The sequence below is a fragment of the Schistocerca piceifrons genome, chromosome 2, assembly GCF_021461385.2.
Source record: "Schistocerca piceifrons isolate TAMUIC-IGC-003096 chromosome 2, iqSchPice1.1, whole genome shotgun sequence".
In the NCBI taxonomy this organism is placed as follows: Eukaryota; Metazoa; Arthropoda; class Insecta; order Orthoptera; family Acrididae; genus Schistocerca; species Schistocerca piceifrons.
The window spans coordinates 453,406,282-453,432,828 of record NC_060139.1 but is presented as its reverse complement, the minus strand read 5'-3'; positions in this window follow the sequence as shown (position 1 = coordinate 453,432,828).

The following is a 26,547-nucleotide window of genomic DNA, read 5'->3' as shown; positions in this document are numbered from 1 at the left end:
CCCCCCCAGGCCTAGCCCCTCCCCTCCCCCCCCCCCCACCTTCCCTACAAACTACAAACTATCGTATGGGAGCCCTTGGACACAGCCCTATTCTCAGTCGAGTTAAAGCTACTCCTTTCCTTGAGTTTGAGCGGAACAGTGTTCGGTCGTTAGAGACGGAGCACCCTACTCATCATTTTCATAGCCTGAGAATCATGTCCTCATCCTATAAATTATTCACTTTAAAATTTCCTCCTCAGCTTCTGTGCGTGTTTTAGCCTCCAGCAGTTTTTAAAATCCTCTTAAAAATTGCATAAACATTACATCCGTGCAGCTTCTAAAATGTTATTATTTATATAGCATTTACACAGTAATAGAGTAAAAATCACGCAAGAACATTCTATGCGTTTTAATTGCAGTTATTGTAGTCGTCGCTGGGCGTACTTTCGTCACTCTTGTTTGATTTTCCTGTCTGTACAGGTAATAGCTTTTTACACCTGTAATAATAATTATATCAAAGCAATAACAACTGCAACTTGTTGTGGTGCCAACTGTTAATCTTGCAGGAGTATCATGTATGCACTCCATTATAAAAAAAAAAAAAAAAATCAGCTCCGCTCATTTCGTCTTGATGCTGATTACCTCTTAAAATCATAGATCTGTTACTATCATTGCATCAAAGCTTTAAACTGGGTGCTACGAATTGCACGAAGAGCAGCATTTTTTAAAAGTATTCCCACGAAGATGCTCTCCAAGCAAAGGAGCACTCATGCGATCTCTCAGGTTTTCTCGGCGTGACAGATAAAGGGCGTGCTTTTGGGTGTTCAGACCAACTGTTGATCCCATTTTTCTACAGATATTACGGTGACCAACCCACTTGCCTCATTCAGGTGCTGCGAGCTCTGTTACTCGTATTATGCGTACTCGCAGCCAGGACTCCAACCATGCTCCAAAGTATTGGTCAAAATGAATCTTTCGCCATCACTAGATTGTCTGACATTCTGATTTTGTTATTCAACATCTTAGTTGTATTATTATGAGATCTATTGCAGACAGTGGCTGGAAATGAAAGATTTTTAAAGAATTAAAAAAACTAAATAACTTACTGCCTTATACCATTGGCCACCTTCTGTCTGGGTAAAGTCATTGTCGCATGAGCAATTGATCGAACAGGTAGAACTAAAATCAAATGTTCATTCAAGTTCTCTGTACAAGGTCAAGGAGAAAATTTATCGACATACCGTACGAAGACCATCTATTAAGGTCAAAATTGTACTGTTTTCAATGCAGCCATCTTTTTGGTCACAGATTTACCAACTGTCGTATTCCATTCCTGAGGTATAAGTCTACGTGGAGTGAAAATATCCCTCTCTAGCTCCCAATAACTTTTCATTTGACACAAAGGTTTTCAGCCACATATTTCTTTACGCATGGGAACAGGTGGAAGTCAGCGGGTGCGTTTAGTGAACAGGGTGCATTTACCAACAATTCATTCTTCTAATTTATCAGCTTTCCCATCGCCAAAACAATCCTGTGAGCACTGATGAAAGATAATTACTTTATTTCCTTTTCATTTCACAATACAGATACAGCCCTTGCCGTATATTTTTTTTATCTCATTGCTCCCCAGACTAGCATTGTATTCATTGCCCTGATTCATCAATGGGAATAATATCTTTTATTTCCATGAAAACACAGTCCATATTCTTTCCGCCAAAAATAGGCAAGTATTTTTTTTCTGAACAGTGCCTTTTGTTTCCAATGACTTCTTCGATTATTGCTTCATTTCTGGTGTAAATTTGTAGATGAAGGCCTCATCCACCATAACAACAGGGCGCCCGTGCTAGCTCGTTTCAACCTTGTACAGAAATGAAACATCAGAGACGAATAGTCCAGACAAGAATTCTGAAAAGTGGGACTTTAGGCCAGACGGATAGCTCAGATTACTAATGCAGAAGTACTGAACCGAGCTAAGAAAAAGAGAATTTTATGGCAAAACTTGACTAAAAGCAGAATCAGTTAATAATACAATTCCTGAGACATCAAGGAATCGTCAGTTTGATAATCGGTGGAAGTGTGGGAGGCCAAACTTTTTGACGGAAGTAGTAGGGCTATGACAATTCTAGACCACCTATGCAAAAAGTTTTGATTTGTTTACATTTGTGACATTATTAAGTCACGCCTCCTCCCCACCATGCCCTCTCCTCCTTCACTCCCCCATCCAGCCCATCACAGTGTAGTATTAAAATGCAACAACGAATCAAAACTCTAAGATGGTGTAACTAGTCCAGTTGCACTAATTGCAAATTTAAAAAGAAAACAAACCAAACCCCATTCCTCTTCCTGTCTCCCCTCTACAGCCAATCAAAGTGTAGTACTGAAATAAAAATGACAAGCTCATACACACACACACACACACACACACACACACACACACACATTGAAATGTACCACCTCCTTCTTCTCACTGCCAATTAGAGCCTAGTGTTTCAGACACCATTAAAATGAAACAGCTAATCACAATGTAGATCCATCTGGAGTGTGCTAAAAAATAACTGAAAACCTGAATTACTTGTCAAAAACTGCATCAGACATATAAAAAGTATCTGAATTGTGTGAAATGACAAAAAGTTCTCAACTACGTTTTCATTACTGACTTCAAAAAATAGTTTATGGACTGGCTCATATCAGTAAATTTCATTTGAAGCTATACAGGGTGAGTCACCTAACGTTACCGCTGGATATATTTCGTAAACCGCATCAAATACTGACGAACCGATTCCACAGACCGAACGTGAGGAGAGGGGCTAGTGTAATTGTTTAATACAAACCATACAAAAATGCACGGAAGTATGTTTTTTAACACAAACCTACGTTTTTTTATATGGAACCACGTTAGTTTTGCTAGCACATCTGAACATACAAACAAATACGTAATCAGTGCCGTTTGTTGCATTGTAAAATGTTAATTACATCCGGAGATATTGTAACCTAAAGTTGACGCTTGAAACCTCTGACGTTCAGTTGCGTGTTGTTACAAACACGGGCCACGGTCGGCGAGCAGCATCTGCGGGGACATGTTTAGGATGACGACCGTGTTTACGAGTGTGGCTGTAGTGCACTGTCGTGGTTTGGTCTAGCTGTCGCAGTGTCCGCATGTAGCGCTTGCTGCTATTGTTATTCTGCATTCGTCTCCACACACAGACCAACTGTAGTACACTGTGTTACCAGACGTCTGTGATAGTGTAGCGTTGTAGGAACTGTGACCATGGTGTATTCGAACTCTGAAAAGGCGGAGATGATACTCATCTATGGCGAGTGTCGACGAAATGCAGCTGAAGCCTGCAGGGTGTATGCAGAACGCTACCCGGACAGAGAGCATCCAACGTGCCGCACATTGCAAAACATCTACCGCCAACTGTATGCAACAGGTATGGTCGTAGCTAGAGGTGTACAAAATCCCCTTGCAGCCTGCTTGCCCCTAGCTCCTCTGCAACCATTCATGCAGGTTGCCTGCCGCGACGTAAACACAAGAGTGCGCGTGTACTGAGGGATTGTGGGTAATGCAGCCGACTTGGGCTCCCGCAAGCCCGGGCTACCTGGGTTCCCGCAGGCCTGCCAAGCTTCACGGAACACACTCAGCTTGCTGCGCCTGACAGCAGGTTGTGCTGTCAAGCTACCGTGACTATTGTAGCGAGGTAGTTAGCCCGCAGTTCATTTATCGCAACGGTGGAGGCAGCACAATGAATAGGTCGAACTTTAGTGAGATTGAAAAAAGTTGACAACTGGCGAATACATGCTGGTAACGAAATGGAGCACAAGTGCCGCATGGGAAACGTTTTCGTGTGTTTATGAGGCCGCTTCAAATAAATTGGTAGGTGTGTCTCAATGCAAACTATGTAAAAAGCTCTTAAGTACTTATTCGGGGACCTCGAGTATGATACGACATGTGTGCAAATTTGACAAGCAGTTCCCTCACTCCGTAAATATCTTGAAAGAGGACAAAGATTTAGTGGCCGAAAAGTGCGTCGAAATGTGTGCTAAGGACCTGAGACCATTTAGCAGTATAGAGGAAGAAGGATTTCTTAATTTAGGGCAGACACTGGTCGACATAGGTACAAAATATGGCTCAGTTGATATTAAAAATGTTATGCCTTCCCGAGTGCAGTAGCTAGGAAAGTTCAAACCTTAGCTGATAAAGTGCGCAGCAAAATGCTCCCAGATATAGTGAATGCGATTCGTTCTGGTATATGTGCCAGTACAATTGATCTATGGACAGACAATTACTAAGGGGTGCATGTCCGTGGCAATGCATTACATAAATTCAGACTGGCGTTTGAATAAATATTCCTGACTGCCCAAAAACTGGCTCGAATATTCGAAACGAGTTGGAAGATGGCTTAGAAACTATGGGTGTTTCTCGTGAAGACATTGCCAAAATTACGTTTGTCACAGACCAGGGCAGTGACATTGTCAAAGCTCTCGAAATATATCAGCGTCTTCCATGCATGGCTCATAGTATAAACACAGTCTTGAAACATGTTCTGAGCGCACAGTTTTTGAAAGAAAATGTTCCAAATATATTAGCCATTCTTAATACAGTGCGGGCTACGGTTTCGTACTTCAAGAGAAGAGGTCTCTGTGTGAGACTGAACTCATCTTTAAAGCAGTGGGTTTCAACTCGTTGGAATAGTTATTTTGACATGCTTGTATCAGTCCATTCTCAGATTGATTCAGTGAAGGCTGTTTTACATATGAAGGTGCCTCTGTTAAGATGCTCGGTTATGACCACCATATAACTGGTCAGCTTATAGAATTTCTTAAGCCGTTTAAAGAAGCCACAGCTGATCTAGAGGGTGACAAGGAGCCAACCCTACATTTAGTTCTACCGTGGTTTTATGCCTTAAAAACTCACTGTACCGTACGGGATAACGATGAAGAGGTTTGTAATTCTATTCCATATGAATATTATAGAACACTTGTGAAATATGTATGTTGAGAAAATGTATTTTCAGGACATGAAACCTTTGAAACAAGCCGCCGATGCCTTCCTAGAACAGAAAATGTGCGTTAGTATGTTGCATAAAATTGCAACGTTTATGGTGGCTAACTACCGCACATTAAGAAAGTTAACCGAGGATGAAAAAATTGAAGTTTACCAAGCAGCACGACAGATGTGTGCTGAAGGTAAGCTCCTAAGATAATGCATATATTCTTCATCTACATGTACATGGTTACTCTGCAAGTCACACGCAAGTGCTTGGTTGAGGGTTCATCGAACCACTTTCAACTTATTTGTCTCCTATTCTCGAATTTCGCGCGGGATAGAACACCTACATCTCTCCGTCTGAGCGCTGCTTTTTTATATTTTATTCTGATGATCATTTCTTCCAATGTAGATGGGACTCAGCAATACACCTTCGAATTCGGAGTTGTAAGTTGGTGATCGAAATTTCATATACAGATAGCGCCACGTCAGAAAACGCCATTGTTGTAATGATTTCCACCACAACTCTTGTGTAATTTCCGCGACACTCTTTCCCCTGTTTCACGATAATACCAAACCAGCTGCCCTTATTTAGACTCTTTCGACCTCTTCCGTCAATCGGAAGGCTCTCCAACTGCGTACCAATGCTCCAAAAGAGTGTTTTGTCATTAAAACGCCTACAGTATTTTCTGTGTGTCCATTCCTATTTAAGTAGGTCGTAATTGTAATCAGAGGTATTAAGTAGAATCTACAGCCTTTAGATTTGAGTGGTTGATCTTGTAAACGAAGTTTAACGGACTTAGTTTAGTACACACAGGGATAACCTCGCTCTTGTCATTATTTATTGCCAACTGCTAATTTTCACACCAAAAATATATACCTTATTTAAATCGTCCTGCAGTTAGTTTTGATCTTCTGGTGACTTTACTGGACGATAAATGATAGCATCATCTAAGAACTATTATAATTTCAACTATGTGTAGTACGATCTTCACATTATTCTGCAAATATTAATTGGAACCTGTACAGTTTCAGTACAAGTGCCCAATCACAGCACCCAAGAAACAAATCCAGGGCCGTACAAAATGGCGAAATTTGAGGACTGGGCAGAAGAGCCTCCTCTCCTACATGATGAAGTCAGCAGATACTTGCAAGAACACTGTGTGAACGAGGGAGATATTCTACAGTGCTGGAAAAATAACTCCCAACGACTTCCTCGACTTGCGTGTGTGGCAAGAAAAATATTAAATATACAAGCCACTAGTGCCTCTAGTGAGAGAATTTTTAGTTGCGCTGGAAACCTAATTAGCGAAAAATGATCACGTCTTAATGCAGACAGACTTAAACGATCTCGTCATAATTAATTCAAACACTAATCAGCAGACACATTAAGAATACAGTAGAACATTAAACAGGAAACTATGAGTTTGAGCGCAAATTTACTAATTAAGAGTGCAGATTTTTTTCTTGTGCTTTCTGGGCGTCAATTTCTGAGATAGAAATTTTGTAATGCATACAGTTCATTTTTATTTTAGACTAAACTTTTTGATTTGAATCCTCCCAAGTGACATTTATTATTGTTTGTAAACCATTTTCTGTTACTTGTGCTTGCAAAAGTAGCCAAATGTATTTAGGAGTATCTGGTTTGGCCTAAATAATACTTTCAGGGGAACTGAAGGAAAATTTGTAAATATTTTATGTTGAAAAGTGTCCTGCAAAATAAAATATTCATTTGTGGATTAAGGCAATACACATTATGAGTTTAAATTACAATTTAGTTTGTTGAGTTCCACACACATTGCAAAATGTAATTTTATTCTTGTATTTCTATATTAAGGGGAATCCCACATGCAGAGTCAAGATGCTGAGGACCTAGACACTACAAATGCTCCTAAAATGAAGAGCGTCTTTTTCTATGAATGTATTGTAGTAGGAATATAATGGAAACTCTGAGCCACTCTCCACAGCGTCTACATCTGCGTCATGAGGATTCAGACTCGTCGTTTAGGTCTGTGTAATGAGGGTCTACAGTCATCGTTTACGTTTACATCATGCAAGTAAACACTCGTCGTCTTAGTCTGCATCATGATGGTCCGAAATATGGTCCCTCATGACGCAGACCTAGACTACAAGTGTGGACTCTCATGACGCAAACGTAGGCGCCGCGAAAAATGGCTCAGGGTCGCCATTGTATTCCCAGTACTATTGTTTTTAGACGAACTGGATACGAAACAAGTCCTTCGATTTTGTTAAAATGCATTTTGGCAATTTAGAATGATTTTGCCAACTTCGAATGAATTCACAGAACCAGTAAAATACATCCTAGAGACGTAGTTAAATATTTATATAATTGGTATCATACTTGGCTGAAACATACTAAAGTTAAAGAATCTAGACTTCCAAAGTCTTAATTTGGTTCTCATTACAGTACAGTGGTTAATAGGGGCGTAGATAATTTATTCTTCTGGGGAGGTGGAGGTTCACTTCTTTAGTACAAATATCCATCAGTTTCGGTGTTGAAAAGTGCAACACAGACTGCATTGTGTTGCCTGGGCATTTATTTATTCCACACTCTCGTAGTCTGTGGTGTCACCGCCAGACACTACACTTGCTAGGTGATAGATTAAATCGGCCGCGGTCCATTTAGTACATGTCGGACCCGCGTGTCGCCACTGTGTGATCGCAGACCTAGCGCCACCACAAGGCAGGTCTCGTGATACGATAGAGCACTCGGCCCCAGTTGTACGGAAGACCTAGCTAGCGACTAGATGTACGAAGCCTTTCTCTCTCATTAGCCGAGAGACAGAATAGCCTTCAGCTAAGTTAATGGCTACGAACTAGCAAGGCGCCATTAGCCTTACAGTGATTGTAATTAAAGTCTCCTGTGTATAGTCAAGAGCGATGTACCACAATGATTGATTAAAGATAAGTATTAATCCAGCTACGTACTTTTCTTCATAGCATTAATTACGTAGCCTGTTCCAGTACTTCACGCCCGTCTGCGTTAGTCTAGCGTGCATTTTCAGCCAACTCGATCTACAAGGTGTTGGCCCAGCTGCCGACACATCATAGTCCATCTTCCCTCCCCTATTTTCTCTCTATCCATTTAGTCCTCTCCCACTATCTCTCTGATCACCTCCCCGACCCCTCCCCATCCCTTGGCCGGCCGCAGTGGCCAAGCAGTTCTAGGCGCTACAGTCTGGAACCACTTGACCGCTACGGTTGCAGGTTCGAATCCTGCCTTGGGCATGGATGTGTGTGATGTCCTTAGGTTAGTTAGGTTTAAGTAGTTCTAAGTTCTAGGGACTGATGACCTCAGAAGTTAAGTCCCATATTGCTCAGGGCCATCTGAACCATTTTTGAACCCATCGCTTGGCCCATCTCCCCCACCCTCTATCCTTCTCCTCGTCCTCTCTCTGTTGGATTCCGCCACCTCAGTTCATCTCCTCTTCACCTATCTATGAAAACTCATATATATCTGTCAACTTTTGTGGTGATCAGTGAATCAGTGTCAAAGTTTATTGCTAGGTAGCATTTATTGTAATACTTTTTGATACGCAGCATTGATAGTTTTGTTTTCTGGTGCGTAAACAAATGAAGTTGAAGGTGTCCCGACAGGGGAATATGCGACATACAAATGGCCATGTGAAAAACATGATTTTCAAGATTGATGCCAGAAACATATAACAACTGCCCTTGCGATTTATCTGTCGACATGGCAAATGTAAGCTGCACTGGAAATTATAACCGTTTAAAGTCGAATGGCATGTCGGTCGGAATCTTAGTGATACTGGAATCAAACTGTCTTCACCTTTGTACTTTCCTTTTAAAATTGTGTTCTTTAACTTCTTCCCCGCAAGCCGGGTGCCATTACAAAGACGTGGCTGGTTTACCTTTCGCAACATAATGATTGCCGATCCGACTTAATTACAGATTGCGAGGCGGTAATCCGGGGAAATCCAGCGAATTTAAAAATTCCGTAGGGTAGTTGACTACATCATATTGGTTAGTAACGGAATAAACCGACTTGTATGTCAGCAATTCGCCAGGTGTCATATTTTGAATCTGAAAATTCATTTCGTTAACATCAAGGTTTTTTGCAGCCAATATAACACGTTCACTCAACCAAAATGGTTTGCAACTGTTAAATGACATTTGCTGTGCGCGAATTGTCAAACATGATGATTGTGAATGTGTCAGACAGCTCTCAAATTTCAAAAAGATCGTAGACATTTCGTTTAAAAGAAATATATATATATATATATATATATATATATATATATATATATATATATATATATATATACATATACATATACACATACATATATATACATATACACATACATATATACAGGGTGATTCAAAAATGCATGTAAATATTTTAAGGGTGTATTTGTGAGGTAAATATAAGACAAAAATGTTCTATAAATGTTTTTCCATAAACGTTTAATTCCAGAGTTATCGTTAAATACGAAAGTCATGTCCGTATCAAAACGACGGCAGTGCAAGCAGCAGGATGCCATATTCTGGTACGTAATTCACATACGTATCTCCCAACAGTTGATTCGAAACTGCATGAATAGTGTTTGTTTTTGTTTGCACGTGATGTTTACTCCTACTGTACGGAAGATGGCGCTGATGTTGTTGGTAACGGAAAAGTACGTCCTGTCGTTCATTCATCGTCGGAAGGCTAAAGGTTTCGTGCACATGATGTACTCAAACAGTGAGTATGCTGATATGCACCTTGTGTATGGTGCAGCAGATGGAAATGCACTTGCAGCAAGACGAAGGTACAGTGAGCTGTTTCCAGGAAGACGGTTACCAAGTCATCAGACGTTTGTATCTGTGGACAGACGTATGCGGGAGTATGGCATTCGTCCTGGGCCACATTCAGGTCGACCACTTGAGCATGCAGTGAACGTCGAGGAACATGTTTTGGACCTGGTAGACCAAGATCCATCTATCAGTACGAGACAAATTAGTGCAGCTGTACGACTTCCACAATCTACTGTATGGCGGCTGCTTCGGAGACAACAGTTGCATCCATTTCACCTGCAAAAAGTGCACGAATTGACACCTGAAGACTATCCTCGCCGTCAGCAATTCTGCCAGTGGTTACAAGAGCGTCATTTGAATGATCCAATGTTCATTCGGCGGATATTATTCACAGATGAGGCCATGTTTACTCGTGCGGGTGTAATCAATTCGCATAATATGCACCAGTGGGCTGTCGAGAATCCTGGCGCGAGAATTGTGCGTGGATATCAACATCAATTCTCCATAAACATTTGGTGTGGTATTGTGGGGAATTACTTACTCGGACCTCATGTTCTGCCTCCAAGGCTGAATGGGCACGCGTACTGCGAATTTTTGGAGGGAGAATTGCCTGGATTGTTACAGGATGTCCCTCTTGCAACACGAGCCACCATGTAGTTTATGCACGATGGTGCTCCCGCCCATTACAGCCGCAACCAAATTGCCAGAGCATGTGAAGGCTGGTTTCCTACGTCTCAGTGTACGGCCTTATTACCCCAACCCCATGCGGTGTTTTAAATGCCAACACTTTGGACACACTACTCTCGGCTGTAGAGGGGAAGCCACTTGCGGGAATTGTGGTAAAGCCGCCCATGAGGGAGTTGGTTGCTCCTCTCCTCCCAAGTGTGTCAACTGCTCTGGGGATCACCCTGTGTGGAGTAGGGAATGCAGAGTTTTCCTTGAGGAACGGAAGATCCAGGAACTAAAAACTACAAAACGCATCCTGTATGGTGAGGCGAAGAAAATCTACAAGTCCATGCAGCCGCCCATGTTCGCTGCTTCCTTTTCTTCCGTTCTCAAACAACCAGTCTTGAAAACCGATGCCGCTACACAAACGGAGGTTGCTACTGTCAGCACTAGCACCTGCGTTTGTCAATGTACGTGTGCTGCTGCCATTCCTGTGAAGCCTGCTGCTCCCCCCCGGCCTTCTGACCATGCCGTGGTAGCTGACATCATGGAACTTCCTGCCCATTCCCGGGTCCAGTCTTGTGCACTGCCCAGCGCTGTTACACCCCCTACTGCTTTTGAGGTTTTGGCTCCAATGCCACCTCAGGCCAGGCCAGAACATCGAAGCCAAAGACAAAGGTGAAGACTCGCCCACTAAAGGAGACTGCAGTTATACAGTCTCCTGATGTGGATGTCATTCTCTCTGACGTCTCTCTCGACTGCTCTTCTGAGGTGATGGAGGTTGATGTCAGACTGGGGCAATCATCTCGCCCCAAAACTGAGCCTCCACCTGTTGTGGACTCTCCTCCCCAACAGAAAGTGAGAATGAAGGTACTCCCACCCTGATAGATGGCTCCCATTATACAGTGGAACATGAATGGATTCTGGGCACATGTGGAGGAACTGAACCTCCTAGCACGGCAACGCCCCCTGTGCATTTAAAACCATCTGATGCTCCTGTACTAAGGGGCTATATGTCATATCGCAAAGATGACCTGACTGGAGAAAGGGCCAAAGGCGGAGTCGCTGTGTTTGTCAATAATTACCACCACTCCTCTGCTCTCCCCCTGGATACTGACCTGCAAGCAGTTGCAGTTGAAATTCATTCACCTCGGAGGCTTACCGTTTGCTCCCTTTATTTACCCCCTCTGGATGCAATAACCTTAGACGCGCTCACAGATCTTATCGACCAACTCCCCCGCCCATTTCTCCTCCTGGGAGACTTCAATGCCCATCATGTCCTGTGGGGCTCCACTTCTCTCTGCGCTCGAGGTCGAATTTTGGAGAGCCTCCTAACATCTCAAGTGTTGTGCATCCTCAACACAGGTACTCCGACTCATTTCTCTACTGCTACAGGGTCATTCTCAGCCATTGACCTATCTTTCTGCTCTACAACCCTCACCGACTCTGTTCACTGGGAGGTCATTGACGACCTTCATTCCAGCGATCACTTCCCTATCCGCATTCATCTCCTGGATGGTGTATCGCTGGAGCAGCGGCCACCATCGTGGATGATTGGCAGGGCTAACTGGCCACTGTTCACTCGGTTGGCTGTCTTTGACCGCCACAATAACGTACAGGAATGGGTGGATCACATCACGCTTGTGGTCCATCATGCTGCTGACCTGTCCATACCACAGTCTTCTGGCACTCTTAAGCGGCGCCTTGTGCCTTGGTGGACAGAAGAGTGCCGTTCAGCCATCCGGGACAGGCGTGCGGCTCTTCGCCGATTTAAATGCCGCCCAACAGCGGTCAATCTTACCGCCTTTCGAATCGCGAGAGCCAGGGCACGCCGTGTCATTAAAGAGAGCAAGAAAAGGTCATGGCAGGAGTTCCTGGACTCCATCAACCGTTCAACTTGTTCCACAAGAGTATGGGAAGCCATCCAGAGGATTTCCGGTAAACATAGCCGTTTACCAATAGCTGCTGTCCTGAACCAGGGATGCCTCCAAACGACACCCAGAGCCATTGCTCATATGCTGGCAGAGCATTTTGCACAAAGTACTGCCACTGCAAATCAGGATCCAGCGTTTCGTCGCTACCGTGCGACTGTCGAAAGAGCGACCTTGGACTTTCGGTCGAACAGTTCTGAGGCCTACAATTCCCCTTTCTCCATGTGGGAACTTGAATCGGCACTTACTGAGACTTCTGACACTGCACCAGGTTACGACCGCATCCGGTACTCCATGCTTCGACATCTGCCAGTGGCGTCAAAGGAAATCCTCCTCGAATGTTTTAATCTGATTTGGCAGACAGGAGTGTTCCCCACCTCGTGGAGGGAGGCAATTCTCATCCCTCTCCTCAAACCAGGAAAGGACCGCACATGTCCCAGTAGTTATCGTAGTATTGCCTTGACAAGCTGTGTCGGAAAGACCCTGGAACGGATGGTTAACCGGCGTCTGGTCCGGCTGTTAGAGACCAGACAGCTCCTTAGCCGCTTTCAGTGTGGATTCCGAAAATTTCGGTCCACGGTCGACAACCTGACCCTCCTAGAGGCGGCTATTCAGCAGGCTTTTCTCCGTCAGCATCACTGTATCGGTATCTTCTTTGTTATCAGTAAGGCATATGATACTACTTGGAGACACTGTATTCTTGCACAAATGCATCAATGGGGCTTTCGTGGCCGCCTCCCCATTTTCATTCGGTCTTTCCTGTCTCAGCGGTTTTTTCGGACCCGCGTTGGTAACACACTGTCTGATCGCTTTGAGCAAGAGAACGGTGTCCCCCAGGGCAGTGTTTTAAGCGTTACCCTCTTTGCCATATTCATCAACAGTATAACGTCTACAGTGAGGAGTCCAGTACAGTGCTCCTTATTTGTGGACGACTTTGCTGTTTTCTGTTCCTCCTCCAGTGTTGCAACCGTGAGCCGTCAGTTGCAGCTAACAGTGCGGCGGTTAGAGGAGTGGGCTGCAAAGACGGGTTTTCGGTTTTCTGCCGAAAAGTGTGTTTGTGTTCATTTTAATCGTTTTCGTCATCTTTTTACATTGCCTGCCTTGCATATGGGGGATACTGTCCTACATTTTAGAGACACAGTGCGGTTTCTGGGCCTAATTTTTGACTCCAGGTTGTCATGGCTGCAACACCTACGTGACTTGAAAGGCAGAACGCTGAAGGCACTGAACATCCTCAAGTGCCTCAGCCACAGGTCTTGGGGCGCGGACAGGGCGCGTCTCCTACAGTTTTATGGAGCTTTTGTGCGTTCACGGCTGGACTATGGGTGCACAGTATATGGGTCAGAGAGACCATCTTATTTGCGGATCCTTGACGCTGTTCACCATGCTGGGATCCGACTGGCCACGGGTGCTTATCGGACCAGTCCCGTACCCAGCCTCTGTGCTGAGTCTGGCGAACCACCACTTACCATCCGGCGGCAGCTCCTGCTGGTGCGCCAGGCTTGTAAGTTTCTTGCAGCTCCCAGATCGCCTGCTCACCATCTTGTTGCCCATCCACCTCTGGACCGCCTTTTTTCCCGCCGTCCCCGGGCTACATTGCCGTTTGGGATCCGTGTGCAACGTGTACTAGAGTCCCTCGGTGTGGAGTCTGTACAACCCCAAATCCAAGGTTTTAACCGCCTGCCACCCTGGTTACTGAAGAAGCCCGGAGTGATTTTAGATTTATTGCAGTACAAGAGAGATTGCGCTCCTGCCACCGTTTTTAATGCAGCATTTTCTGCCATTTCATCTGAGCACCACGACTATGTAGCTGTTTTTACGGATGGGTCGAAACAAGGGGATTCTGTTGGTTGCTCAGTTGTTTTTCCATATCGTGTCCTCAAGGTCCGACTGCCTCAGACTTTTACTGTCTTTGATGCAGAATTGTTTGCGATCTTGCGGGCACTGGAGCACATGAGACATTCTTCCTCTCCTAAATTTCTTGTTTGTTCCGATTCACTCAGTGCCCTTCACTCATTGCAACTTTTGTATGCGGCAGACAAAATTGTCCAGACCATCCAGGATGCCCTCCTCCGACTACAGCGACTGGGGAAGGTTGTAGTTTTCTGCTGGGTTCCGGGGCATGTTGGCATTGCTGGGAATGAAAGGGCAGATCTCGCAGCCAAAGAGGCGTGTCTCGCCCCACAAGTATCTCAGTGTGCTATCCCCTTGCACGCACTCACCTCGCTGTTGAGCTCACGGGTCATGCGTCGGTGGGAGGATGAGTGGCTGGAAGTGACTGACAATAAGCTCTGTACAGTCAAGCCCACAACGCGTGTGTGGTGTACTTCCTTTCAGCCCCATCGACGGGACGAGGTTCTCCTCACTCGGCTTTGAATAGGCCACAGCCCTATGACGCATGGCTTCCTTCTCCGGCGAGAGGACCCTCCAATGTGTGGTGCTTGCGGCGTCCAGATCACTGTGCGCCACGTTTTATTGGATTGTGTTTTATTTTCTGACCAGTGGGTCGCAGCTGACTTGCCAGCGGACCTGCCATCTCTTTTAGGCAACACTCGGACAAATGTGGTTAAAGTTTTAAAGTTCAGTGCCCTGTCAAATGTTTTTACAAAGATTTTAGGGAGAGGATTTTAATTTGCTCTCTGTGTGACAAGCTCGCTCATATTTTATGTAAGTGGCCAGCCAATAACAATTTCCTGTGACATTCTTGTTGCTATGTTTCCCCTTTCCTTAGGTTTTACTTTCTTATGTAGCATTTTCCTTCTTTTCCTGCTTTCTTTGAGTGTGTGCTTTAGTTTTCTTAGGTCTGTCCACATTCGTTCCTTTTAATGTGTGTCAGGGCGCTGATGACCTCGATGTTGAGCGCCCATAAGCCCCAACACACCACCACACCACTACATATATATACATATATATACATATACATACATATATACATATATATACATATACAAACATATATATACATACACATATACACATTTATACATATACACATATACATATACGTATATACACATATATATACATATACATATATATACATATACATATATATACATATACATATATATATATATATACATATACATGCACATGTAAATATTCAAAAACCTTCTACATGGAAACATGCGTACATAGTGAACTTTCATGGTAACCCGCAAACGATGTCAAAATCTTTTGTAAGGTACTCTATTCAATGTATTGTCCGAAATATTATGTAGACAGTGATGTTCCTCTTGGTGGTCAAGTGTGCAAAATTTCTTCAAGATCGGAATAAAAATGTAGGTTGGTGTAGAAATGTGTAAGTAAAGTACCCTCCGCCATGCACCATTCAGAATTTTAAGCAGACAGCGCCCTTCATCCTGCTTTGAACATCAAGTGTGCCAAATTTCATCAAGATCGGAATAAATACGTACAATTTGTTGAATTCGGTTATGTAAAGGAACCTCTGCCATGCACCATACGAAATTTTATGTAGACTGTGACCTTACTCTTGGTTTCAAGGTATAGTGTGCAAAATTTCATCAAGATTGTATGCAATACAAACACACGGACGCAATGAAAACGCACTTTCAGTTTTTGTCAAATGTTCCAATTTTTCGGTCGATTTTCGAAAAATTTTATTTCATAAAACCATTGTCCTGAGAATTACGAACACAGCAAAAAAAATTTAGCCGAATTGGTCCAGCCGTTCTCGAGTTTTACGCTTATCAATACATTTGGCAATTAATTTTTATAGATAAGAAGCCCGATATATACGCGTAAAGGAAGAATATACAAACAAAACCCAATATTTTTTTACCTGAAATATATATATATATATATATATATATATATATATATATATATATATATATATATATAATGTTGGGGTTTGTCTTTTGGTGCTCAGGTAAAATAAAAACTTTTGATTAACGTTCATAATACGACAATGACGCGCGCAGACTAAACGGCTGCGTAGCGCAGCTCAGCAGTAATATGGGTAGGCAAGCAAGTTTCCCGCAGACGGCCCGGGTTGTGTTCTGCTTGGCTTGGCTGGGAGTGAAGCAGCCTGCCCGTTCTGTTGACAACGCGCGGCGGCCTGCCCGCTTGGCCACCGGGCAAGCATGGGCGGGTTAAAAGCGGAACATGTACACCACTAGTCGTAGCTTACAAACGGGTCCGTAACAGGCCCGTTACAGGAGAAGCGGGTGCAGCTGGTGTGTTAGCTGCTGTTGCCATGAACCCACACATGAGTACACAGGACATTGCGAGAGCCGGTGCACTGAGTCAAAGTAGTGTCATGCACATACTGCATCGTCACCGTTTTCACCCGTTTCATGTGTCGCTACATCAGCAATTACATGGTGATGACTTTAATCATCGAGTGCAATTCTGTCAATGGGCATTAACAGAGAATGCGTTGCAGCTCTACCTGTTAACCGATGAAGCGGGTTTCACAAACCACGGGGCAGTGAATCTACGGAACATGCATTACTGTTCTGTGGACAATCCTCGCTGGCTCAGACAGGTAAAGCGACAGCGACCGTGGACTGTAAACGTGGCGACCACTGATTGGTCCTCACTTCATTGCAGGGGCCCAAACAGCTGCAACATACATCGTGTTTCTACAGAATGATCTGCCAACGTTGCTCGAAAATGTCCCACTGGAAACGCGTCGACGAATGTGGTATCAGCATGATGGTGCACCTGCACATTCTGCAATTAACACTAGGCTGACCCTTGACAGGATGTTCGACGTGCGTTTCATAGGACGTGGAGGACGCATAAATTGGCCAGCCCATTTTCCTGATCTTACACCTCTGGACTTCTTTCTGTGGGGTACGTTAAAGGAGAATGTGTACCGTGATGTGCCTACAACCCCAGAGGATATGAAACAACGTATTGTGGCAGCCTGTGGCGACATTACACCAGATGTACTGCGGCGTGTACGACATTCATTATGCCAGAGATTGCAATTGTGTGCAGCAAATGATGGCCACCACATTGAACATCTATTGGCCTGACATGTCGGGACACACTCTATTCCACTCCATAATTGGTAACGGAAACTACGTGTGTACGTGTACCTCACCCCTCATGGTAATGTACATGTGCGTCAGTGAAAAAGACCAATAAAAAGGTGTTAGCGTGTGGACATAATGTGCTGCTCCAGTCTCTTCTGTACCTAAGGTCCATCACCGTTCCCTTTGGATCCCTACGTAATTCGGTGCTCTCCGATACACACAATCGAACAGCGGAGGAGTGGTACTCAAGCGTCAACTTTAGGTTACAATATCTCCAGATGTAATTAACATTTTACAATGCAACAAACGGCACTGATTACGTATTTGTTTATATGTTCAGATGTGCCAACAAAACTAACGGGGTTCCATTTAAAAAAACGTATGATTGTGTTAAAAAACATACTTCCGTGCATTTTTTTAATGGTTTGTATTAACCAATTACACTAGCCCCTCTCCTCACGTTCGGTCTGTGGAATAGATTTGTCAGTATTTGATGTGGTTTACGAAATATATCCAGCGGCAATGTTAGGTGACTCACCCTGTATATCATTCCCTATGGAATATCAGAATGAGTGTACAACATACTTTCCATAAATAGTTAAAAATTAACATTTGCTTACCCAGAGTAATTAATAAGTTCTAATACATTATAATGTTCTAATCATGAAAGTTTCCAGAAAAAAAGAGGTATGAATATTAGCTGTAAGCCTTTAGGCAGGGACACAAAGTGCAAGCCACTTTCATCAGTCCATTATGATGTTATATACATTGAGAAACAGGTGATTTCATGCTCATTAATTGTACATAAAGAAAAAAAGCAAAGCAATTAGGTACCCTCTGTAAGCAAACAATTCTGTATGCCATACATAGAGGTTCTCAAATGTCAAGCAACGCACATTTCCAAACCATGAAGAGTTCGAGAGGAGGGTTCCATATCTAGAGACAAGTTCCATCCAGAAACCTCAGATGACAGATGGACTATAGTGGATACAATGTGAGTGGGCATTATACTCAACTGAACTTTTACGGTAAGTGGGATATGTAAAGCTTGTCCATATACATCTCTGGACTAGGGATATTGATTTCCATCATACATTTGTCTACATATATCTTTGTTTGTATGACACTTTCACTGCGATGACGATATGAACCTAAAGGTTAGATTACAGTAATAGAATCTGATACTTCTGTGGTTTGTGGTCTGCGTATACCTGAATCTTAATATGGTTATAAGGAGGGGGTGTACATTTGTTCTGGTAATTGATTCGAGGATCTAGTAAGCTTCATCTATGTGTTACACTTGCTGGAGCTATAAACTGGTGCCTGTGCTCTTCTGCACAATCACTGCAGGCACATGAAGAAGCAATAAAAAGCAAACCAGTGAGGTAACCCAGAGTCTCATTTCCTCACCATCATCATATTAACTTCCTTAGTATAAAATCCAAGACAATCTGTACTGTCTTCAACCACAGAGACCTGAAAAATATCAGCTCAAACCTGTCGTCATTTCACTGCTGTACACAATCTCTTGCGTACCAAGAAATGGATGAACTCAAATCCCACATCACCTCTGATCTGAGCATGAGCTTTTAAGTACGTTGCAACCCATATCAGATTTTAGACATAAAACACCTGTTTGGAAAGTGTATTGAACAGATCGATATCACAACTCTCAGTTCACTGAGAGCAAGTCGCCACGCATATTCCAATTAAAAAGTTAATTATAATGTTAGAAACAGTAATCTCTACATACTACAGTATGTAAAGGACTCTGAAATACCAAGGTCAAACCTGTGAAACTCTGCCAGTTGTCAGGACCAACTCGAATTGTCATATTCTGTTTTAATTACGATTTTATGAAATCATGTTATAGCATATCACCCATTTTCGTTTAGTTGGCCAAAATACTGGAAGCAATGTTTGGAATAACATGAGAAATACTATTATTCATCTTTGTAACTAATATATGCAACAAAATTTATTAATTTTCAAAATAATTTTGAGATTTTGTGAAATAATGAAAAGTAATACTTGTAAACAAATCATCAAAGCATACTTTCTGTGTGAGAGACAGAATTACTGGTAACAGTTACCAAAAGCCCTAGTCAAATGTGTATCGATATCTTATTATTGCGTAAGTAATGAAATTGTTAAGATCATTGTTCATTCTGCATTCATGTTGTAATTTCAAGTGATAATATTGTTTTCTGACTGACTTGCATATATGAAATAACAGCAACTGTACCACTTTTGCATGTACGTCAAATTAACCTCATGTGATATTTTTGAATTGTAATGTCTAAAAATTGTAATACCAACAATCAAGTAATTGTCATTATGAGCAATAAAATTTCATATGACGAATATTGGTGTATCTTTTACTTAACTCACTTGGCAGACAGAATGAATATACATCAAAATCCTATTCTTGTGAAGTATCCCAAGACCCTAAATGAGAAGAAGTTGAGTACCTGAGTTGGGCACCACCTATCTGAACTTCTTGTATTTCGTCTAGACTAAATTGCAAGAAGTTTATACCTTTTCACAATCAAGAAATAAACTACATTTAGTTCACAACATTACATCACAATGTGGTGGAGTATCTGTTATATGAGGTAATACAGAATAAAGAGCCAATGCTATTTTGTGTTTGCTTCATTAACAATTACTACACTTTCAATAACTAAATTGTAATGACCAAGATGGATCCTATGGTCATAAACCCAGGATTTACTGTGTGTAGGCATAAATTAGTATAGTATTCTTTAACAGATGCTGTTCATGAGACATAATATACAAATAAAATATGCTGACAAAACCAACAGCAATAAAAGACGAAATTTCTGACTTTTAGAATTTGTAAATTATTATAAACTGACAAAGTGCAGTAATATCACAGAGGGAATCTTTATAAGGCCAAAAAGCTTGCACCATTTTCAAACAGTCTGCTTTTAGTTCTCAGTCAGTACGTCCATTCTTTTTATTTCACTAAGAGCCTTCAGCTAGTATATGTAGTCTGTTCTTTAGTCCAGCCTTGGGAATCTTTTGAGTTGCATCTCTATTCATGAAAACCAGGTTGAGAGAACTTATTTTATAATAATGAGCAACAGACCATTAAAATATGTGTTGGGTCATTTGAACAATATTTGTGAGTAATAACAGTCCTGTGTCTTTTTCTACTTAATTGCGTGAGAAGCAACTTTTGATCACTATATCTGTACTGTGTGTCTATTACTTTTTGAAGAAAGAAGAACTATTCTCCTCCACATAGGTCCATACAAACTACCTGTGTGTAAACGTTATTGGAGACTGTCATCACTAGTAGTATCTTACAGACTTGATAAAAGACTGTAACATCCAATTTTTTAACTTTAAAAACAAGCTTCTGGTTATACATTTTATGGACAGATTCTACAACTCGTTCAGGTGGTGATCCAGTGAAACTGCACAGCTACCAAGGCTCATCCCATACCAGGTAGAACAAGTTTACATGACAACTGGAATGCTTATAATTGGAATCTTGGAAAAGTTACAGGATAGGATAAAGAATGGTGAAAATTTTCTTGAATATCCAATAACTTGGATTAAAATCAAAGATGCTACAGGAATATACAGTAAGATAGTGAAAAGACGAGTTTTATTATCATTTAAAATAAAAACTTAGTTTTGTGCAAGACAGAAGACTTGCATGAAAGTTTAATTTTAGGAAAGGTGGTTTCAATTAGAGTGATATAAAGTTATCATTCACATATCCAAAAACTAGAAGTTGCTCTGAAACTCATTTGTACTGATAAATAAGAATAACAGTAGTAACCAAATCAGGGGAGTTGAACAGTTGCATGAAAGGGGTTATTATGAGGAAAATGAGGGTTTGTAGGATGATATAGTAAATGAATCATATAGTGAACTGATAGAAAATTTAAGGGAAGCTGAGAAGTGGAACTAAAAGAATTTTTGTGGGAATACTGTGACATCTTTGATGAAAAACAGGAAGAGTAAGGAATTATCAGTGTAAACTAAATTGAGGCAACATCATCCATTCTTTATCAAGTCCTATGGTGTACTATTTCCAAAAGGAATGTGGTTGAAAGATAACTATAGATGATGAGAAAGTGGAAAGTAATATAATCCGTCAGGAGGATACACTCCACACTGTGCATCAAGTGTGTGACAAATGCAAGGGCCCCAGCCATGTGACATTTACATCCAAATTTTCATGTCTTTGGTGTCCCATTTTCTCATACTGATCTCTGTGTCTGTCTTATGTAGTTCTTTCTACTAATAGCTATGTATCTACCTACCAGATGTTCAATTGTGCACAAGGTACATAGGATAAAGGACTACCAGAATAAGTTTAGAAAAGATAAAAGTAAAATATTCTCCCAGCCCTTAAAGTGACAAAGGAAAATTCTCTATTTGAAGGTCTGTACCAATGGATAATATTTACACTTGTGGAGTATTTACAATGAATTGACAGTTGATTAGAGACTTGAGTTAGCACAATAATAAAGGAAGTAATACCAAATATTTGTCAAAATGGTTCAAATGGCTCTGAGCACTATGGGACTTAAAATATTTGTCATTGCACTGGATATTTGTAGATTACTATCCTTGACAAGTGTCTGGAAAAATATTTGGAATGTCCATGAGGTATGCCATTTAGTTGTAATATATTATCCCTTACGAATTTATAACTATCACATGATACAACATGTCACATTTAGATACTTCATCTTTTGTCAACATTACACTATGTCAAGGTACACTGTATACCTTTCTTATAGTTAATTGAATGACCTTTCCATATTGTAAGTGTCACTACATTTACTAACAATCACTGATTCTGAACCACTGGATTTACTGTGATTAGCAAACACCAGTAGGTGATTTTATTTTTTATGTTTCTGTGTACTTTCATGACCATTATGCTATCAAGTGTATATTCCTTATAACACTATACACTAAATTAATTATTATAAATCTTTTTTTAACTTAGTCACAGCAGTTCTATTGTCTATCTGTTTGAAACACAATTCACATTTTTCCTTATACACTTAAAAAGTTATGCTTGCTATCAGGTAATGTTGGCATTTCAAAAGCTGAATAAATGAGGGACCTGTTATATTACAGTTATACAGTTTGTAAATGGAAAATATCTTATTGTATACACCTATGTGAATATTACACAAGAAGTATTATTCCCAATCTAAACTGTACCAGAGGGTTGCAGTCCATACTGTGTTGGAACCAAAATATTGTTACAAGTATGGCTGCCAGTCTAAACTCTACCTGAGGGTCACATAGGTACTACCTTTAAATCATGGTATTTTTTGGTTTCTCCTCACTTTGTTTACTATATACAATTTATTTTAAATAAATAATTGATTAGAACGTGTTGATACTAAACTGTTGATTCAGATATGTATGGAGATATACATGTGCTGTTTACAGGTCGTCTGGGTAACCTAAACTATTTCACTGACTGCACTTGGAAAATACAATTTCTTATGATCGATTATTTTACATTTGATAGACTAACCTGTATAACATAAATTCTGATTATTAATCAGAACTGTCACCTGTATGTGCTCTGCAGCATGAATAAGACTGATTCAGTGGTGTTCAAGCAGTAAGATTGGGATACTCACATTCTATGTAAATAACGTATTTTTATCCACTAACTAATTCTTTTTTAGTTTTTAATTTAATCTTGAATAGTACTTGTCACTGGGTATGAACATAGAACAGATACACAAATAATGAGGGATATATGCTTCTTATCATATCAACTCACCTATAACATTCAGTTGAGGTACTTCACATGCAGATTTATTGAGAATGTTTCCTACAGTAACATTTGTAGACTACTGATTTGTAGTCTTGTTGTTATGATAATGTTGTTCAATTAACACACATACTGGATCTGATTAACGATGAAAATTATATGTCTTCTCTTCTGGAAAAGAAGGCATGATGGTATATCATCGATTCATTGGCACTGATTATAATACATACACACACACACACACACATATATATATATATATATATTTGTGTGTGTGTCATTATTATTGCATCCAATATGATAATACATACAGTATACTTGTCACTGCACATACACCAGATTTTATATGAGTAGTACATGTCATGAAAATTATTAGAGATAATTTCTAAGTATGGGAAGATAATTGTAACAGATACAAGTATTTTATTTTGTGATAAGAAACTCGATACATACATACATATATATATATATATATATATATATATATATATATATATATATATATATATATATATATACAGAGTGTTACAAAAAGGTACGGCCAAACTTTCAGGAAACATTCCTCACACACAAATAAAGAAAAGATGTTATGTGGACATGTGTCCGGAAACGCTTAATTTCCATGTTAGAGCTCATTTTAGTTTCGTCAGTATGTACTGTACTTCCTCGATTCACCGCCAGTTGGCCCAATTGAAGGAAGGTAATGTTGACTTTGGTGCTTGTGTTGACATGCGACTCATTGCTCTACAGTACTAGCATCAAGCACATCAGTACGTAGCATCAACAGGTTAGTGTTCATCACGGACGTGGTTTTGCAGTCAGTGCAATGTTTACAAATGCGGAGTTGGCAGATGCCCATTTGATGTATGGATTAGCACGGGGCAATAGCCGTGGCGCGGTACGTTTGTATCGAGACAGATTTCCAGAACGAAGGTGTCCCGACAGGAAGACGTTTGAAGCAATTGATCGGCGTCTTAGGGAGCACGGAACATTCCAGCCTATGACTCGCGACTGGGGAAAGACCTAGAACGACGAGGACACCTGCAATGGACGAGGCAATTCTTCGTGCAGTTGGCGATAACCCTAATGTCAGCGTCAGAGAAGTTGCTGTTGTACAAGGTAACGTTGACCACGTCACTGTATGGAGAGTGCTACGGGAGAACCATTTGTTTCCATAGCATGTAGAGTGTGTGCAGGCACTTTCAGCAGCTGATTGGCCTCCACGGGTACACTTCTGCGAACGGTTCATCCAACAATGTGTCAATCCTCATTTCAGTGCAAATGTTCTCTTTAGGGATGAGGCTTCATTCCAACGTGATCAAATTGTAAATTTTCACAATCAACATGTGTGGGCTGACGAGAATCCGCACGCAATTGTGCAATCACGTCTTCAACACAGATTTTCTGTGAACGTTTGGGCAGGCATTGTTGGTGATGTCTCGATTGGGCCCCATGTTCTTCCACCTACGCTCAATGGAGCACGTTATCATGCTTTCATACGGGATACTCTACCTGTGCTGCTAGAACATGTGCCTTTACAAGTACGACACAACATGTGGTTCATGCACGATGGAGCTCCTGCACATTTCAGTCGAAGTGTTCGTACGCTTCTCAATGACAGATTCGGTGACCGATGGATTGGTAGAGGCGGACCAATTCCATGGCCTCCACACTCTCCTGACCTCAACCCTCTTGACTTTCATTTATGGAGGCATTTGAAAGCTCTTGTCAATGCAACTCCGGTACCAAATGTAGAGACTCTTCATGCTCGTATTGTGGACGGCTGTGATACAATACGCCATTCTCCAGGGCTGCATCAGCGCATCAGGGATTCTATGCGATGGAGGGTGGATGCATGTATCCTCGCTAACGGAGGACATTTTGAACATTTCCTGTAACAAAGTGTTTGAAGTCATGCTGGTGCGTTCTGTTGCTGTGTGTTTCCATTCCATGATTAAGGTGATTTGAAGAGAATTAATAAAATTAGTTATAACATGGAAAATAAGAGTTTCTGGACACATGCCCACATAACGTATTTTCTTTCTTTGTGTGTGAGGAATGTTTCCTGAAAGTTTGGCCGTACCTTTTTGTAACACCCTGTATATATATATATATATATATAACAAATCTAAAATAAAAAACCATCAGGAATGCGCCAAACATTTGCACCTTCATATATACATATATATATACATATATATATATATATATATATATATATATATATAAAACAAATCTAAAATAAAAAACCATCAGGAATGCGCCAAACATTTGCACCTTCATATATATATATATATATATATATATATATATATATATATATATATATATATATATAAAACCTCCAACTCTAGAAGAAGTTAAAGAAATAATCAAGTCACTCAAGAGAATCATAGAGCACCAGGAGAAGACGGTATCATCACGGAAATCTGGAAGTTACAAGACTCTGAACTTACCAATGACATCTACAGGATCTTGGAAAATATCTGGAAGACTATGAAAATTCCTGACAACTGAAAAACTGCCCTGATACACCCACTACACAAAAAAGGTGACAAGACTGACCCGAACAACTACAGAGGAATATCACTACTACCAGTCACATACACGATCCTCTCTAAAGCTTTACTAAACAGTCTAGAATGCCAGACTGACCACTTGATTGGGGAATACCAAGCAGGCTTCCGTAAGGGGCGGTCTTGTAGGGAACAAATTTGGAACCTGAAAATGATTTTACAACAAAAACAGAACCTGATCATTACCTTTGTCGACTTCAAAAAGGCTTACGACTCTATCGACCGGAAAACTCTCTTCAAAATTCTCTGCATCACAGAAGAAGGGTAAAAGTAAATAGTCATTACATGATTTTGCTGCTATTACTGCATCTAGTGGTTCTTCCCCTCCTTTGTCAAGTTCCCTTTCTATGTTCAACTTCAAGTCATTATTATTTCTTCTTCTCTTCTTCTTTGTTCAGGACCAGCCTCCAGCATGTGTTGACCAGCAGCGACACCCAGCATGTCTGGACCAACAGCAGCCACCGGGATCTGCAGCAAACTCCAGCTTGTTAGGGCCAGCAGCAGTAGCAGCACCATGGGATCCTTTAATGCAGATGACCAGTATGTTGGAGGAGGAAAATGAGCTGCTACTATCCAGTCTGCTTGTCAATTTGTGTAATGAAAACACCCAGACAGTCCCTGACTCAGAAGAACTATGCGAGGGTCCTACATCACATGATGCAGGTCATTACTGGTCACAACATGCACACCATCCCAGAACATTCTGGTGTTACTGCAAGGACAGTGTGTTGAGTGGTGGATGAGAAGCTACCGATTCCTTCCATTGCTCTACTACTTTTCACTTCAACTTATAATTTAACAGCTAGTGGTTCAAAGAGCTCAAATATTGGTATAGAAG